Source organism: Mirounga angustirostris, unplaced genomic scaffold (genome assembly GCF_029215605.1).
Source record: "Mirounga angustirostris isolate CCGP_5_RB_7025 unplaced genomic scaffold, mMirAng1.0.hap1 SCAF_7, whole genome shotgun sequence".
Lineage (NCBI taxonomy): Eukaryota > Metazoa > Chordata > Mammalia > Carnivora > Phocidae > Mirounga > Mirounga angustirostris.
The window spans coordinates 19935398-19950679 of NW_026991715.1; the positions used below are offsets into that span (position 1 = coordinate 19935398).

Consider the following 15282-nt stretch of genomic DNA (forward strand, 5'->3'; position numbering starts at 1 on the left):
TATGGTTACCTGCCTCTCATGTCTTTGCTTTGTATAGGCCCTGAGGATGCACTCTTCATCCAGTGATGGCTTACCCTTTCCATGTGTCCTCAACCAACTGACACTACACCGCAGAGAATGGCCTCAGTGCTAATCTTCCAAGACTCTAGGTGGTAGATTTTAGGACTCATACACACACAAAATAACCAAGCAGGGGAACATATGCTGGACACGTCAGGAGTTGTACCAGGAGGTGAAAGACCAGAAGAGGCCATGAACCTGAACTCAGCCTTTAGAGGAGCTTAATAGATGTTTGGATGAGGTGGATGAAGGGCAAGGACATGTGAGGCAAGAGCTTTCAATCTCCCTTTTAATCTGTAGCTACAGTGGGGACCAGAATGTTCTCCCTTGGTTGAGAAATTGGTGAGAGCCAGGAACCTAATTCAAGCAGGTTAAGTATAAACGGGCTAATCTATCAGTGCCAGGAACGGGAAAATCCAAGTTTAAGCCCAGGAATGACTTAATGTTGTTTCTCTAAGAATGCTTCCAGAAATAGACCTTTCTCCTCCTCTTGGCTTGGGCTTCCTCTCCTCTGACTTGATTCTCTGAGAAATGGCCACCAGCGGGTCCAGGATATCAGGAAATCCAGCAGAATGTGCACGTCTCTTTCGTAGGCGTTCCAGGAGAAGTGTGTGGGGTGATGTGAAATGGCTGTGACTGTCACACAGCCACTCCCGAACTGTCATTCTGGCGGGAGGCTGCTGGGCTCCTGCCCTGGTCTGAGTCACCTGCCCAGCTCGGCGACCTGGAGTGGGGTCAGCCACACCCACACTGACACTGTGTGGACTCAGAGGGGAAGCCGTTCCTCATGGGGAAGCCATGGTGATGTTATCAGGGAAGGAAAGTAAATGTGAGCAAGCCAAACCCAGAGCTGTCCACTCAACCTACTCTGACGATGTTTACAGACGCCTTGGACACTCAGAAGAATTTCCAGCTGGGTGCGAGAGCTGTGTCTGCTCCCAGGTATTTCACGACAATGCAAGGCGGCCATTTTGGCACCACAGATACTTCAATACATTTGTGTTGATAGTGCCTGAGCCCCTATTTTCAGGCAACTAGATAAAGGGTGTATTAGTCTGATTAGTCTGCTAGGGCTGTCATGACAAAATATAACAGACTGGGTGGCGTAAGTGACAGAAATTCATGTTCTCACCATTCTGGAGGCTCGAAGCGCAAGATCCAGGTGTTGGCTGGGTTGGGTTCTCCTGAGGCTTCTCCCCTTGGCTTGCACATGGCTGCTTCCTCCCTCTGTCCTCCCTCTTCCTCCCTCTGTGTGTTCCTCCCTAGCATCTCTTTTTTTCCTAGGAGGACACCAGTTTTATTTGAATAGGACCCCACCCTCATGACCTCGTTTAACCACATTACCTTCTTAAAAGCCCTATCTCCAAATAGTATCACACTGGCAGTTTGGGTTTCAGCAATGCTGGGGTGGGGGAGGGGTGTTGGGGGACACGACTCCATCTGTAACGACAGACCAGACTTAACTTTTATTCCTTCACCTCTTACCTCTAAGAGTAAGATGTGGAATAATATGTTTTGATGCTGATTAACTGTGGCATGTTGGGCAGCTTCAAATATTTTTTCAAGTGCAAGAACTAAAATGTTTCCTACTTTCCAATTCCTGATGTCTCAGAGGTCACATTTTGACCCCGAGCACAGCCAGAATCCTATTAGTCCTCCCCTATCAATTAACCCTGCAATTTTTTCCATTTAATTGCCAGATGTTTTTCCTTAGGTCAGCAGGCCACAGCTAGATGGCTGCACAAAAAGAACATTTTCAGACACGGACTATACACACGCGCACACACAGTACGCACATACACACAAATATTTTATGGCATGCTCTATGATTATATCCCAAACCTACACTGATGCTACCGTAAAGTGCGATTTATGCCTACAGTCTCAAAGGATCACCCTGTTTTCTTATTTGGCATTCCTTTTCCCCCTAAGCAACGTCAGCATACAGAAAAGGCCAGCAAGAAACACATGATACCTGTTCAGTGTAACATGAAACATGACGCTTCAAAGCAAATTGGTGACTAATTCCTGGGGCTGTTTGTTCACCCCCACTGAAACCAAGTTACCTGCTCGAAGGAAACATTGAGAAATCAAAATCCAGAAAACGAAAGCAAAATTGGACTCTGACTCTAGGTTGCCTTAATAAAATCCATTCTGACTCATTTCTTCAGCTCCCAAAGGTGTTAAATCCTCCCAGGACTTGTAACATGATCCTCAGTTAAGCTGCCGAGACACTCATTACCCCTGATGGCCAATGCACCAAGTCAAAGCACCCGTTTTTGCCAATCGACTTCCAAGTCATACGCTAGAATTCATTGGCCAAATACTGAACTATCCCTTAGTTCCTAGTGTGCAATCAAAAAGAATTTACAAGTAAAAAAGGAATAGTATACTATTCCTGCGGATCTGTCTCTTGCTTCAACAGTGTTTGGACGGAACAGACCCAGGGACGCCCCTCCAACCAGCCAACGACCACCCTCCAACCTCTTTTCCAGTCGCAACCTTGGGAGCCATCTTCTTGGCCACCTGCTGCCTCCAGGACCAGCCAACAGCCAATTTCGAGCTTAACTTACCACCAATCAACCATGAGCTCCCAGATTCGTCAGAATTATTCCACCGAGGTGGAGGCCGCCGTCAACCGCCTGGTCAACATGCATCTCCTACACCTACCTCTCTCTGGGCTTCTATTTCGACCATGACGATGTGGCTCTGGAAAGCGTGCGCCACTTCTTCCACGAGTTGGCTGAGGAGAAGCGCGAGGGCACCGAGCGTCTCTTGAAGATGCAAAACCAGCGTGGCGGCCGCACCCTCTTCCAGGACGTCCAGAAGCCATCCCAAGATGAGTGGGGGAAAACCCTGGATGCCATGGAAGCTGCCCTGGTTCTGGAGAAGAGCCTGAACCAGGTCCTTTTGGATCTGCATGCCCTGGGTTCTGCCCACGCAGACCCCCATCTCTGTGACTTCCTGGAGAACCACTTCCTAGATGAGGAGGTGAAACTCATCAAGAAGATGGGCGACCACCTGACTAACCTCCGCAGGCTGGCCGGCCCCCAGGCTGGACTGGGCGAGCATCTCTTCGAGAGGCTCACTCTCAAGCACGACGAGGTGGAGACGAGCAGCCTTTGAGGGGGCCCCTCTGACAGCCCCCTGCTGCCAGAGCTTGTGCCTCAGCCTCTCGCTGCAGCCACGAGACAGCTTTTTAACCACCCTGGAGCCCTCTCCCAAGCCTTGGACCAAGTGGAAACAATAAAGCTTTTTGCAGCAAAAAAAAAAAAAAATGAAGTCACCTCTAAAATGTTTCCATTTGGAGAAAAAAAACCAAAAAACAGCGTCCACGTAACCCATGAGATACTTTATTTTTTTTTTAAGATTTTATTTATTTATTTGACAGAGAGAGAGAGTGAGAGCAGGAACACAAGCAGGGGGAGTGGGAGAGGGAGAAGCAGGCTTCCCGCGGAGCAGGGAGCCCGATGCGGGACTCGATCCCAGGACTCTGGGATCATGACCTGAGCCGAAGGCAGACGCTTAACGACTGAGCCACCCAGGCGCCCCCCCCATGAGATACTTTCAACAAGCCTTCGCTTTGGAGGACTTGAGTAGAGTTTGGTATGCCATTTCTGATATGACTTTCTCACTGGAACGGTGACAACATCAACACCCTCCATCTTTGTAAAGACTAACACTGGAGTTACCGCAAATCTTGGATTAAATGTATCTCATTATTTATGCCCACAAGTTGCCCCCGTCTCACAGCCTCCTTTTGAGAAAAGGCACAAAAAGCAGGGTAAGGGCTCACGGAAGTTCAATCTCGGAAGGCTGTGTGTATACACTTACACAAGACAGAGGAGTCCACATTGACACGGTGGTCCGATTTCAAGGGGTACAGTTAAGAGCTGTTTTGTATTGACGAGACCAATTTTTAAGAAGCTTGGATATCTATTTATCTTTCATGCTATAGACTACACCAGTGGAAAGTAACCATCCACCGTGGGGTTGGACTTAGGTGTTTCTGACATTAGCAGGGTTAACAAAAGGAAAATAGCGCTGGCGGATAATTAGCATACCCTACCTTCACAAAGACTATTTTGAAAAAAAAAATTTTTTTTTTCTCAACTGAAAATGAAGAGGAGGACACTGACAGATTCTACTATGGATTCTGTCACCTTTCAGTATATTTGCTAACTGGGCATCCTATAGAAAAGGGCAAGGAATTAATGTTTGCCGAAAGCGCTGGGTTACACTGCATGCAGAGAGCACTTCAGCTACATTATTTGCACAATTTCTGTAGGGAGTTGGGCAATAGAGGCCTTAAATTTAATACGTCTGGCCCCCTTCCACCTGGATTCAGTTCAAACCCACCACCTGCAGCTCGCTGGATCTGGAGTGGGAAATCAGTCATTACATTATGGACGGATGGCAAATGATTCCAATTCACATTTTTCAGCCGGTATGTTTTTTAACCTGGAGCAACACCAAATTGGAAAATTCTGCTCTTCTGCAAGCTGGGCATTAGATCTATATTGCCGCCTAAATGCATTTCCCGTTGGAGGAAGCTGACAAGATGATTTTTCTTTTGAGTTCCTTTAGTGGCTGGGCCACCGACAGAAATGTCAAGGTCCACCACCTCCTCACCTTCCTGCTGGTCCTTTGGCTTCTCCCTGGGGGTGGAGGAGGGTGTCAGTGCAATTCAACTGCACTTGTCTATATACACATTGACGTGACTTCTTCATGCTTATGGACATGTTATGTAGATGGAAAGGCCGTATTCAACAAAGACCAAAGTCTCTTGGAGATCGTGTTTTTGCAAAAAGGCAAGTAAGCAATAAAAAAAAAAAAAAGGCAGAGGAAATGAAGAAACAAGTGATCAAAAAGAAATGTCAGCTGGCTCTTGACCACATGAAAATGTGGTCATTTTAGCAGCAAGGAGATTTGAAATATAATATGAGCGAGAGCTCATTGTTTTATTCATAACACTGAAAATGAACATCCAGTGCTGGTGAGGATGTGGGGCTACATCCTCTGCTGGCAGAACAATAAATTGCTATAACCTTCCTAAAAGTAACTCATAAACGGAAATGTAAATTAAACATTCTAAAGACTTACACTTGGCCTTCGCTACCCTAACAGCCTCCATCTGACAGGTTAAGGAGCCAAGGTGGGGATTCTGCCTATTGCTCAGGATGTCTTTTCTGATTATGCATTCCAGTACTGAGGAAATAACTACAAGATGGGCTCAGGGACCCCCTGGAACACAGTGAGATGGACCTAAGCCAAAACTCCATTGAGCACCTGACCTCCATAAACCCTTACCCTGACTGGTAGACCACAGTTGCATTTTTGGCTCATGGAATTAGTATCCATTCAGAGCCACTGTCTAGTAATACCTCAAAGGCCTGATTATTTCCTTTTCCCCAGTACACAGTCACTCTTAAAAGGCTATAGATCCCTTTGGGAAGGCTGGGATAAAGATTTTTGCCAGTGCACTAAGATCCTTCCTCAAGGGGACCTACCCTGCCCTTCATTCGAGGGGCTCTAGGTCTGAGAATTGGCTCCAGTCTGGAGACTGGTTGAGGAGTCCTGACTCCATTTTTGTGATTCAAGTTAGACTTTTGCTTCCTTGATCTAGAACTCTTCCACTGATACAGATCAAGTAAGAATTGAGTAGGCTTGCTATCTATCTCACTTCTAGAAATACCGTGGTCACTAGCCAGTGCCACAGGTCTTTGTTGGTCAGACTATTCTAATTGCTGCTCTGACTCTACCATCCAGTATAGAGACTATGCCCACCTTGCCCCTGGCTAGCAAATGTTGCCACTCGGCCCTGCCACCCTGGGATACAATTATACTTGTTTCATTTAGGTTTCCCAAATCAAATGCAGGAGCTCCGACTATAACCTCCTACATAAAGAAAAGTGATCACGGAGCTCCCCTCACAAATTTATTTCTCACAGACGTAGTGAAAGGTGTGTCCTCTGGACCCTCCCATGGTGAGGGAGCAGGTCTAAAATGATAAATCCAGGGATGCCCAGGTGGCTCAGGCGGTTAAGCATCTGCCTTTGGCTCAGGTCATGATCTCAGGGTCCTGGGATCGAGCCCCGCATCGGGCTCCCTGCTCAGTGGGGAGCCTGCTTCTCCCTCTGCCCGCTGTGCCCCCTGCTCATGCTCTCTCTATAAATAAAATCTTTTTAAATAATTTTAAAATAAAATGATAAATCCACTCTAACATTCAATCTTCGTGAGCCTTTGGATTCCCTTCCTCTACAGTATACCAAGGCAGGTCAGTGTTTCAATTCCACTTACCATAGGCCACTTTTTGGTGCATATTTTAGCCAACCAACCAACCAACCAATTAGAGGCCTAATGCTGCATTCCTAAGCTACAACATTAAATCCACAATCTCTGCCTTATGCTCCCATAGCAACCAAGTCAGCCTGATCCAACCTCATGTCCCTTCCACCATTATCCCACACCCTTCTTATCCATTCCCACATATATTCCCCAGATTTCTGTCTGCATAAATTGGAAACACATGCAGCTCTTCTAGAGTGGAGTATACCCCATCATAGGCTACTCTTTGTACCTCACCCTTTGGGACCTCCTGAGAGTTGAATCAAATTGTAAGTCTAAAAGTGGGCGGGACGGGTGTTAGTGGGGATGGGTCCTAAGGAGATCAGCAGTCACTTAGAAGCTTGCCTTTTATGAGTGTTTGATTAGGAATGTCTAATGGTGATACTTTGTGTATCTCTACTTCTATATTACACCATGGACCATCAGTGTCCTCTTTACCTCTTTATTTATCCTCTTTACCGCTTTACCAGAATGAGTCATTACTGTCTTCAAATCTAATCATATTAGAGAACCAATTCCAGAAACTGCAGAACCACTCCAGAAAACTCATCTCTAACATTCTATTCTTCTAGAACCACTCTTAGTACCAAAATCTTTTTAAGTCAATGTTTCCAAAGAAATAGAACCAATAGGATAGACAGGTAGACAGGTAGGTAGGCAGACAGGTAGGTAGGTAGATATTAACCAAATCTACAAAATACCCTCACTGAGAGACCTAGATTAGTGTTTGATTACATAACTGGCAATTACAGCCTAGCCAAGGTGACACATAAAAAGTAACCATCACAATAGGTGACAACCAGTAGTAGCCCTTATGAGAACATTATGCTTGAGTCTGGCCAAGGGTGAACTTTTCCTGAAGTTGTCCTGGTTATTCTAAAAACATTTCATCTCAATCTAATGTGGACATTTCAAGGGGGACATCTAAACTGAATTATACATAAAAATCTTTAAAAGATTAAGGTTGAGGTTAAGAGATCACCCAGGTTTATCCATTTGCTAGTTGAGGAGCTAACATATATTGCACCTTCATGAACACAGTCATCATTGTTGGACACTCTAACCCTTCTGGGCTGCTCAAGTGGAGCTCAGAATGGCTGGACTCACCTTCTAGTGTAGCCTTCCTCCTCAGGCAGATTACTTCATCTCTACCACCCCAGAATCAGACTCTCATCTCTGTATTTCTCTGTTACTCGAACTGTAACATTAAAATAATGTTCAAACCTTGAAATAATAATGGAAATGTATGGAGATGCTACAAAACAAGATGTTGCTTTATTTCCAAAGAGTTTCCTTGTTTTCACAAACATGCTTTCGAAAGCATGAATAACAACAAAAAATGTATACTCCTATTGGAAGAGGGTTGATGAGATTTCCCTGGAGCCATGTTCTGCATTCTACAGCAGAAGCTGTCCTGACGGGTACCACGTGCCCTTGCATTGAAGTGGTAGCCATGACATTTGGTATGAAAACGGTTGCCTTTGCTAAATGAATGTTTGACCTACTGGCTGCAAAGCTTCTACTCTGAATTTTGCTCCCAGGATTACTCAGCCTACATTCTTTTCCTATTTTTTTGGAGTTAAGAAACAAATTTATAAATTACCTGACGAGTTGAGATGACTGCTTGGGGAAGAGAGGTCTTCTTGGTGCAAAACAAACTAAACCTCCTAGGCATCTTTTGCTTTTCTCTAATGCCCTGAACATTCTGCTGGAAACATTAGAGCACTTGCTATAAATACTTCTGGAGGCCCTGATAAAAAAAAAAAAATCTTTATATCCAAATAGAATGTAGCAGAATATCTTCAAATATAACACCTTCACCTCTTACAGTAAATGAGTGGTTGTAACAAAACAAAACAAGAAAAGGACATCAGAGTTGGTGGTGAATTTAAGACTTGAGATGACATTTTCTAGCTGCATAACATTGGATAGCTCACTTAGACCCTCTGAGTCTCAACTGCCTCATATAACTGGTAATACTAATGTCTACCACTAATTATCATGGAGATCATCAATAACCTAACAGTGAACGTGAGAGTGATTTATAAACCTCATAATGCTGGGAATTTTCATTGTTCTCCAACAATGGTACACCCTTGTAAAGTCAGAACCAGTTATAAAAGAAGCAGATGCCATTTCAAAGTGCTAACCACAATAATCTCTCCTTAAAATGAAATCAGGATCCCTCAGACACAGCAACATAAATCCACAAGTGTTGACCTCTACAATGAGGGAAATGGGGGAAAGGTTATCAGTCTTTTGTACAAAGAAAGTGTGGTTCTAAGTTCAGAACAGTGCTGAACCATGAGTTTCACTTACTTGTTCCTACCAGGCAAAGAGAGACAAGGCAGGAGATAAAAGAGTGCTTGAGAGCACAGAACTAAACTTTCTGGAGAAAGCCTGGGGACAGCTTCTTCTGGGAGAAGTCTGCAGATGGGAGCCGTGTAGACCACTCTAATAGGCGGACTGTCAGTAAATGTCATAACTTGTAACAGACACCTCTCAGTACAAATAGCATCTGTTTCTCTAGCTGGTTCTCAACCTGAAATTATAAGAAAAACAATGTGGAGGCAGGAAAGGATCGGTTTGGGAAAGATTAGATTCCACGCCAGGAGCCATAGAATCAACAGGAAGTTCTTGTGTGTGATCTGTATTCAAAACCAGAAGGGGAATCCAATAGAGAACATTCGTTCGGAAGTAACTTTAGTTTGGATCTGACTATCCACCCCACTCCTTAGGGATCTGACCACTACTGTGAATTTTTTGTAACTGGTCTCCTGAACTTCCTAGAAATAATAGAACTTAGACATAATTCTTGATGCTACTTCTCCAATAGTTCTCACATGTGTCCACCTCTCTTCATTTCCACCTCTCCCTTCTAGCCTTCCACAAGACAACTCCCTCTTGATCGTAGGCTTGCCACCTCTTGCCTGGCATCCAGAATCATCTTGTAAAAACCTCAATATGCATTCCTGCTTCACAAGGTCAATGGCTTCCCATAGTACTTAAAATCCATGCTTCTTCCCGTGGCTGCAAGACCCTATATTTCAAATTTTTCCTCTTCCTCTAGCCTCTTTTCCAGCCACTCACCTGACACGGACCTTGCTCTGCAGATTCTGGCCATCCTTAAATGTTCTTTACTACATCAATACCTTCTCCACACACCCTCATCCCTTTAAGTGGAAGGCTGTCCTGCCCGCCCAGTCCTCCACTGGCTCCTTTCTACTCAGTCTTCAGCTCACAGATTACAAAGTGATTCCTAGAGAACTGGGGATCCCCACATATTGATGGGCCCCCTGGTATTCTCTGTCACTGCCCTCAGGTCTCCTCCCTCTAGGCAGCTTCTGTAGCACATTCCATTTCAAATTTGGCCCTGTTTTCATAGAAGTAGACTCCTTCTCCAAGAGAGGTGCCATGAAGACAATGACCATGTCGACTGTGTTCATCATTTAATACCCAATGCCTAGCATAGGGCCAGAAATAGTTGTTGAATGGAAAAATGACTTGGTGTTAAGTCATGAATAACAATGAATAATTATTCATTCACTGGAAACAGTAAAAGCATCTTAAATCTTGGTTGTTATTGCTGGAAACCTGCCCCCCCCCAAAAAAAAGCTTAAACCACCTACCTTCCTCAAATTATAAAAATGACCCTGAAGGATGTTGAATTTGTACATAATTCTGTCTCCTTAACTAAACAACAAGCCACTTCAGACTGTGTTTTGTTCTTCTGTAGGCATGTAACATTTGACAGTGAATGAAGTTTATACAATTTTTTTTTTTACCTTTAAAATCAAATTTTTGAGGTGGGGAAGTGTAAAAATACTGACCACGTCTAAATTTTTCAAAACCCATGCGTAGATCTTCTTAATCTGCTTGATTGTCACATTTTACAAAGTGTAGCCCAGACAGGAACAAAATATCGTACTACTGAGAAATCCCCATGTCCTTATAAAGGAAATCAGGGCAAACAAGATCCCAAACATAACACTGATCTCCACATGTTTTCATGTGTTTGATGATGATGTGGGATATGGAATCATTAATGTGTCCATCTTGTTTTTAACAAAGGTGAGAGAGGGCAGTTAGGAAGAAGGACTACAGATCCAGAATATCTATGGAGAATCCAACCTTGGGCACTAATAACATCGTGACTTGACCAAGCTCCTTAACTCTCTTTGCATTTCCATGTTGTCATCTATAAAATGAGAATGCTAATGATCTTGACTTCACAAGTTTGTTAGGTAAGAGAAAAGCTATCAACAAGATGAATGGGGGAGATAGGTAGGAAATCCAAAGTCAAAAAAGGATGGAAATGTTTTAAAAATAAACTAGAAAAAATAAATAAATAAAAATAAACTAGAGCCTAGAATGCAAGAGGGGGTATGGTAAGAAATAAATTAGGATCGTCAAAAGCCATTGAGCACCACATACAGACTCTGGATTTTATGCAAGGTAAAAAGGATCATTTGGGTTATCTAAGAATGGCTTTGGCAGGATCAGAACTACGGGATGGGTATAGTGAGTCAGTGTGGCTTTTGCTGCCAATGGGCCATCTGCTGATAACAACACATTAGTTTTCCTCTATATAAATTTTCCTTACCCCTATCCTAGGCTTTTTGCTTCAAGTGGAATTCAGGGGCCCAAAGGATGACTTTCCCCACCCATCAAGATGGGTTCAGAATTTGGACGTGGTCCCAACAGCCAATGAGAAACAATGGGACTTAGGTGGATACTGTTGAGAGAAAGGTAAACCATCTTTCTTGTTAGACCCAGATCTAGGAGGATGGGCACCTAGATTTACTGGCAGCTATTTTTGCCACCATGGGAAACCTGAGAATGAAGCCAGCATGGAGAATAGAGTTGACAAAGGCAGAGAGCCTGGGTCCTGGTGACGTTATGTGAGCTGCACTCGAACCACCCTGCCCTTGGACTTCACGTGTGTACCCAAGTCAGGAAATGCTCTTTCCTTAAGTTGACTTTTCTGCCCCTTGCAACACAAAGAATCTTGACTGATCGTGCACTGACAAAGATATGCACATGGCCAAAGATGTCAAAACAGAAGTAACAAAGGGACGAAATAAGTTATATATATGGAGGAGGGGAATTTAAATGAGGATGACAAGTTTTCATTTGGCTATAAAATTCTAGCTTTATTTCTCTTTCCCTCCCACATTATTATCAGATACGATATTATTTCAAGGACAGGCTACCTCATTTGTTATACATATTTTTAAAATTTGCTTAAAACATTACAACGCTTAAATGAGACAAGGCATGGTTATCATGACTAAAAGGAGACCCACTATGATTTCTAAAGACTTTGTCAGGGGTGCCTGGGTGGCTCAGTTGGTTAAGCGACTGCCTTCGGCTCAGGTCATGATCCTGGAGTCCCGGGATCGAGTCCCGCATCGGACTCCCTGCTCGGCAGGGAGTCTGCTTCTCCCTCTGACCCTCCTCCCTCTCATGCTCTCTGTATCTCATTCTCTCTGTCTCAAATAAATAAATAAAATCTTTAAAAAAAAAAAAAAAGACTTTGTCAGGAAATGTATGTAATTGGTACACAGTAAATCCTGGTTGATGAATAATAACAGGCAACACTTACCAAACAGGATGCTCAAAGAGCCATACATATGTTAACCAGTTTAATTTCAACTGTAACTTTTTCAGGAATGTACTTTTGATTTCTATTTACAGTTGAAAACTGCAACACAGATAGGATAAATACTTGCCTTGGCTCCAAATGGTGCCAGGACGCAAAGCTGGAGAGTTTAGCTGGAGAGCCATACGCTTCGGCGCTACACGTGGAGGAAGTGAAGAAATGAGCAAAGAAAGAGGGAGCCCCCTTCTTGTCCCCCAGAGGGGGGGAAAACAGGGCAAGTGGCCCAGGTCCCTCTGACAACCTGGTTCTGTTGCTCTTCAGTAGATGCACATTCTTACAATGTCCCAGTTCCTACCTGATTATCAGTGAGACATTCTGCAGAAGCTCTCTTCAGCATTTCCAATCTCCCCAGTACAATTCAGTCCACCGAAAAGGCAATTTGCTCAAATGAAAACCTCGCTAAATGCTAGCATGGTAAACTGGATGACTAAGTACTGTTTCCCTGTATTGTCTACTAGTAGCAAGGGAGTAACTGAGTCACTGGGAGAATTTGGCTTATTACCAGTCTGATACCTAGTACCCCCAGCATTTTCTGCCCATGATGAAATGGACGCCATGCACCACCTGCGTGTTTCAGATGTGAGCCTTGCCCAGGAGCCCGTGACAATTTGCTCCCCCCATATTTATAGTCTGTAGTATTAGGTGGGATGGGTGGCACCGTAATCACTAATCTGACATGAATCAACACTTACCATAATTTTCCACTTGAATTTGCACCTGAGTTGGTGCCTCTCAGCTTGCAAAGAAGTGCTAATCATATCTCAAGCAGACAGCAATTTAAAAATCAATCTCTGTGTTCATGGAAATATGACATTTACTTTGGGGCTGATGTCACTATCATGGGAGGGGTAAGATCTGCCTCTATTTAAAAATCAGGTAGTTCACTTATTTAATTGTGGACGATCTCACAGTCACAGAATGCCTACTCTCTGTCTGGAAGATGTACCTTTGTGAGTTCACAGTGACTGTTCCTGGAGCCTTTGATATGGGCAACCCACAGCTTCTTCGCCTTAAGACATACGATCTTAAAGGCTTTCCTTCAGAGCATCAGAAGAGAGGTTAGCTTTGTTTATTTCTTTAGATGAAATTCCTTCCATACTGGTGAGTGAATTAAGAGTTCCCTCCATCCACCTTAAGCTCGTGTTTCTCTTGTTCCTCAGCTTTTGGTGCCATCAGCAACGCCAACGCTTACAGTGAGGCTGTATGAGCCAGAGAAGCACTTCTTGGGCATTTGTCTTGCCCCCGTTCAAGGTTTTAAAACATTTTGATTGTCGGGGCACCTAGGTGGCTCAGTTGGTTAAGCGACTGCCTTCAGCTCAGGTCATGATCCTGGAGTCCTGGGATCGAGTCCCGCATCGGGCTCCCTGCTCTGTGGGGAGTCTGCTTCTCCCTCTGACCCTCCCCCCTCTCATGTGCTTGCTCTCTCTCTCATTCTCTCTCTCTCAAATAAATAAAAAATAAAAAATAAATAAAACATTTTGATTGTCTCCTATTGGGTGTGATTTCAGAGGCTCAAATTACTATCTGTTGCCTCTTTGCCAGAGGATGCACAGGTACGCTGAATGTCTCCTCTCCCAGTATGGTTTATACCTAATGACCTTTTAAAATAAGATTTTTCTGAGGCGCCTGGGTGGCTCAGTCGGTTAGGCGTCTGCCTTCAGCTCGGGTCATGCTCTCAGGGTCCTAGGATCGGGCCCCGCATCTGGCTCCCTGCTCAGTGGGGAGCCTGCTTCTCCTTTTGCCTCCAGCTCTCCCTGCTTTGTGCTCAATCTCCCTCTGTGTCAAATAAAATCATTAATAAAATAAAATTAGATTTTCCTTTTTTTCTCTTTCTTTTTTTTTCATTTGCCAGGTGCAGATCTGCGTCAAAGTTAAAATTTACCAAGCACAGTACTGTTTGTGGAGGAGTTCTACAAACTTTAATTCCCAGAAGCCATGTATTTACTCTGAAAAGTAACAAGCTCCTAATATTTAGGACTTTTTTTCTCTCAACTCTCTGGTAATGTTCTCACTTGTCTGAATATTAAGAACTTAAATGTCTATTTATACATAAATGGGGTCATTTACTTCTGACATTCTCACTTTAGTTGATTTGGTCAAGAGATGCTTGAATTTTCTTCACACTGCATCCATTTAGCAAATCTTACTCTATGTCCCAGTAGCTCAGACAGTTCTGCTCAGGGCTTGTTTTTCTGAAAGGCGGCTGATGGAAATGGATCCCTATACCCTGGCACATACGGTCTTGGAAGGTTTGTAGAGTGGATGTTCCCCATCTATATTGCTGGTCTATTACCTTGATGAATTCCTCAATCAAGATTTTCATATATGTAGTCATTTAGACAGAGTTCCTTCGTATTTTTTTTCCCTGCACCATTTTACTCCGTCAACTCCTGACTAATTCATTCACTTTCTCTCATGGTCCTGAACTAGAGTTCAAGTTTCTTGAATAATTTGGCCTAACCCATCCCTTTTTCTCAATACCTAGTGGAAAGTGCTTCTTCATTTATCCTCTGGCAATGCCAACCACTTTTCTCTATTATTTAGAACTTTTCTCTGTTGCCTATGTATTTAATGTTTATTATTACTTTTATTAGCAAGCTGAGCTCAGGAATTCCCAAGGGCTTGGACAACCTCTACCAGGACTCTTTTTAAAGTGGGAAAGTCAAAAGTTGGTGTTTCAGGGTGAAAAGAGGCAAGGCAAAGAAAAATATGGAGGCTAGAGTACGGGGTGGGGAGTTAAATCTAAATGACAGGCAAGCCTCAGCCAGTCTCCTCCCTCTTTCTGCAGAATCCCATTCAGCAGGCCATCAAAGACTCATCTTCCTCTGACTCTTCTCCAGTGATATCCCCCTTCCTTTTAAACTGACCAACTTGAATCCTGCACTACTATCCATCCTACCTTCCTGAATCAATGATGATGTTAAGGCCTGCCTCTTTCTCCCACTCCACTAGCTAGTGATGTGTACATAAGTTGATATTTTATTCAGTTAATCTGTGTGTTGATTGAGTTCTTTATGCTTGTGCCCAAATGGACAGTTCACATATGTATTGAAACTACTGACTAAGGGGGGAAGAAAAGTAACCAAAACTCCAAAAATGAAAACTCCAGGCTGATGTTTACAGTGAGGAGCTGAGCCAAGATCTGGGCAAAAGGGAACAGCGTCTGCCTGCTCTACTTAACCATCTACATTAAAGAGTAAGATAAATAGGAC

The 15282-nt window shown here is 43.7% G+C and overlaps 1 pseudogene; it reads left to right on the forward strand.

Annotated features, from left to right (window-relative positions):
* The first annotated feature begins 2462 nt into the window (after positions 1-2462).
* Positions 2463-3338, forward strand: LOC123852353 (ferritin light chain-like; annotated as a pseudogene).
* The last annotated feature ends 11944 nt before the right edge of the window (positions 3339-15282 follow it).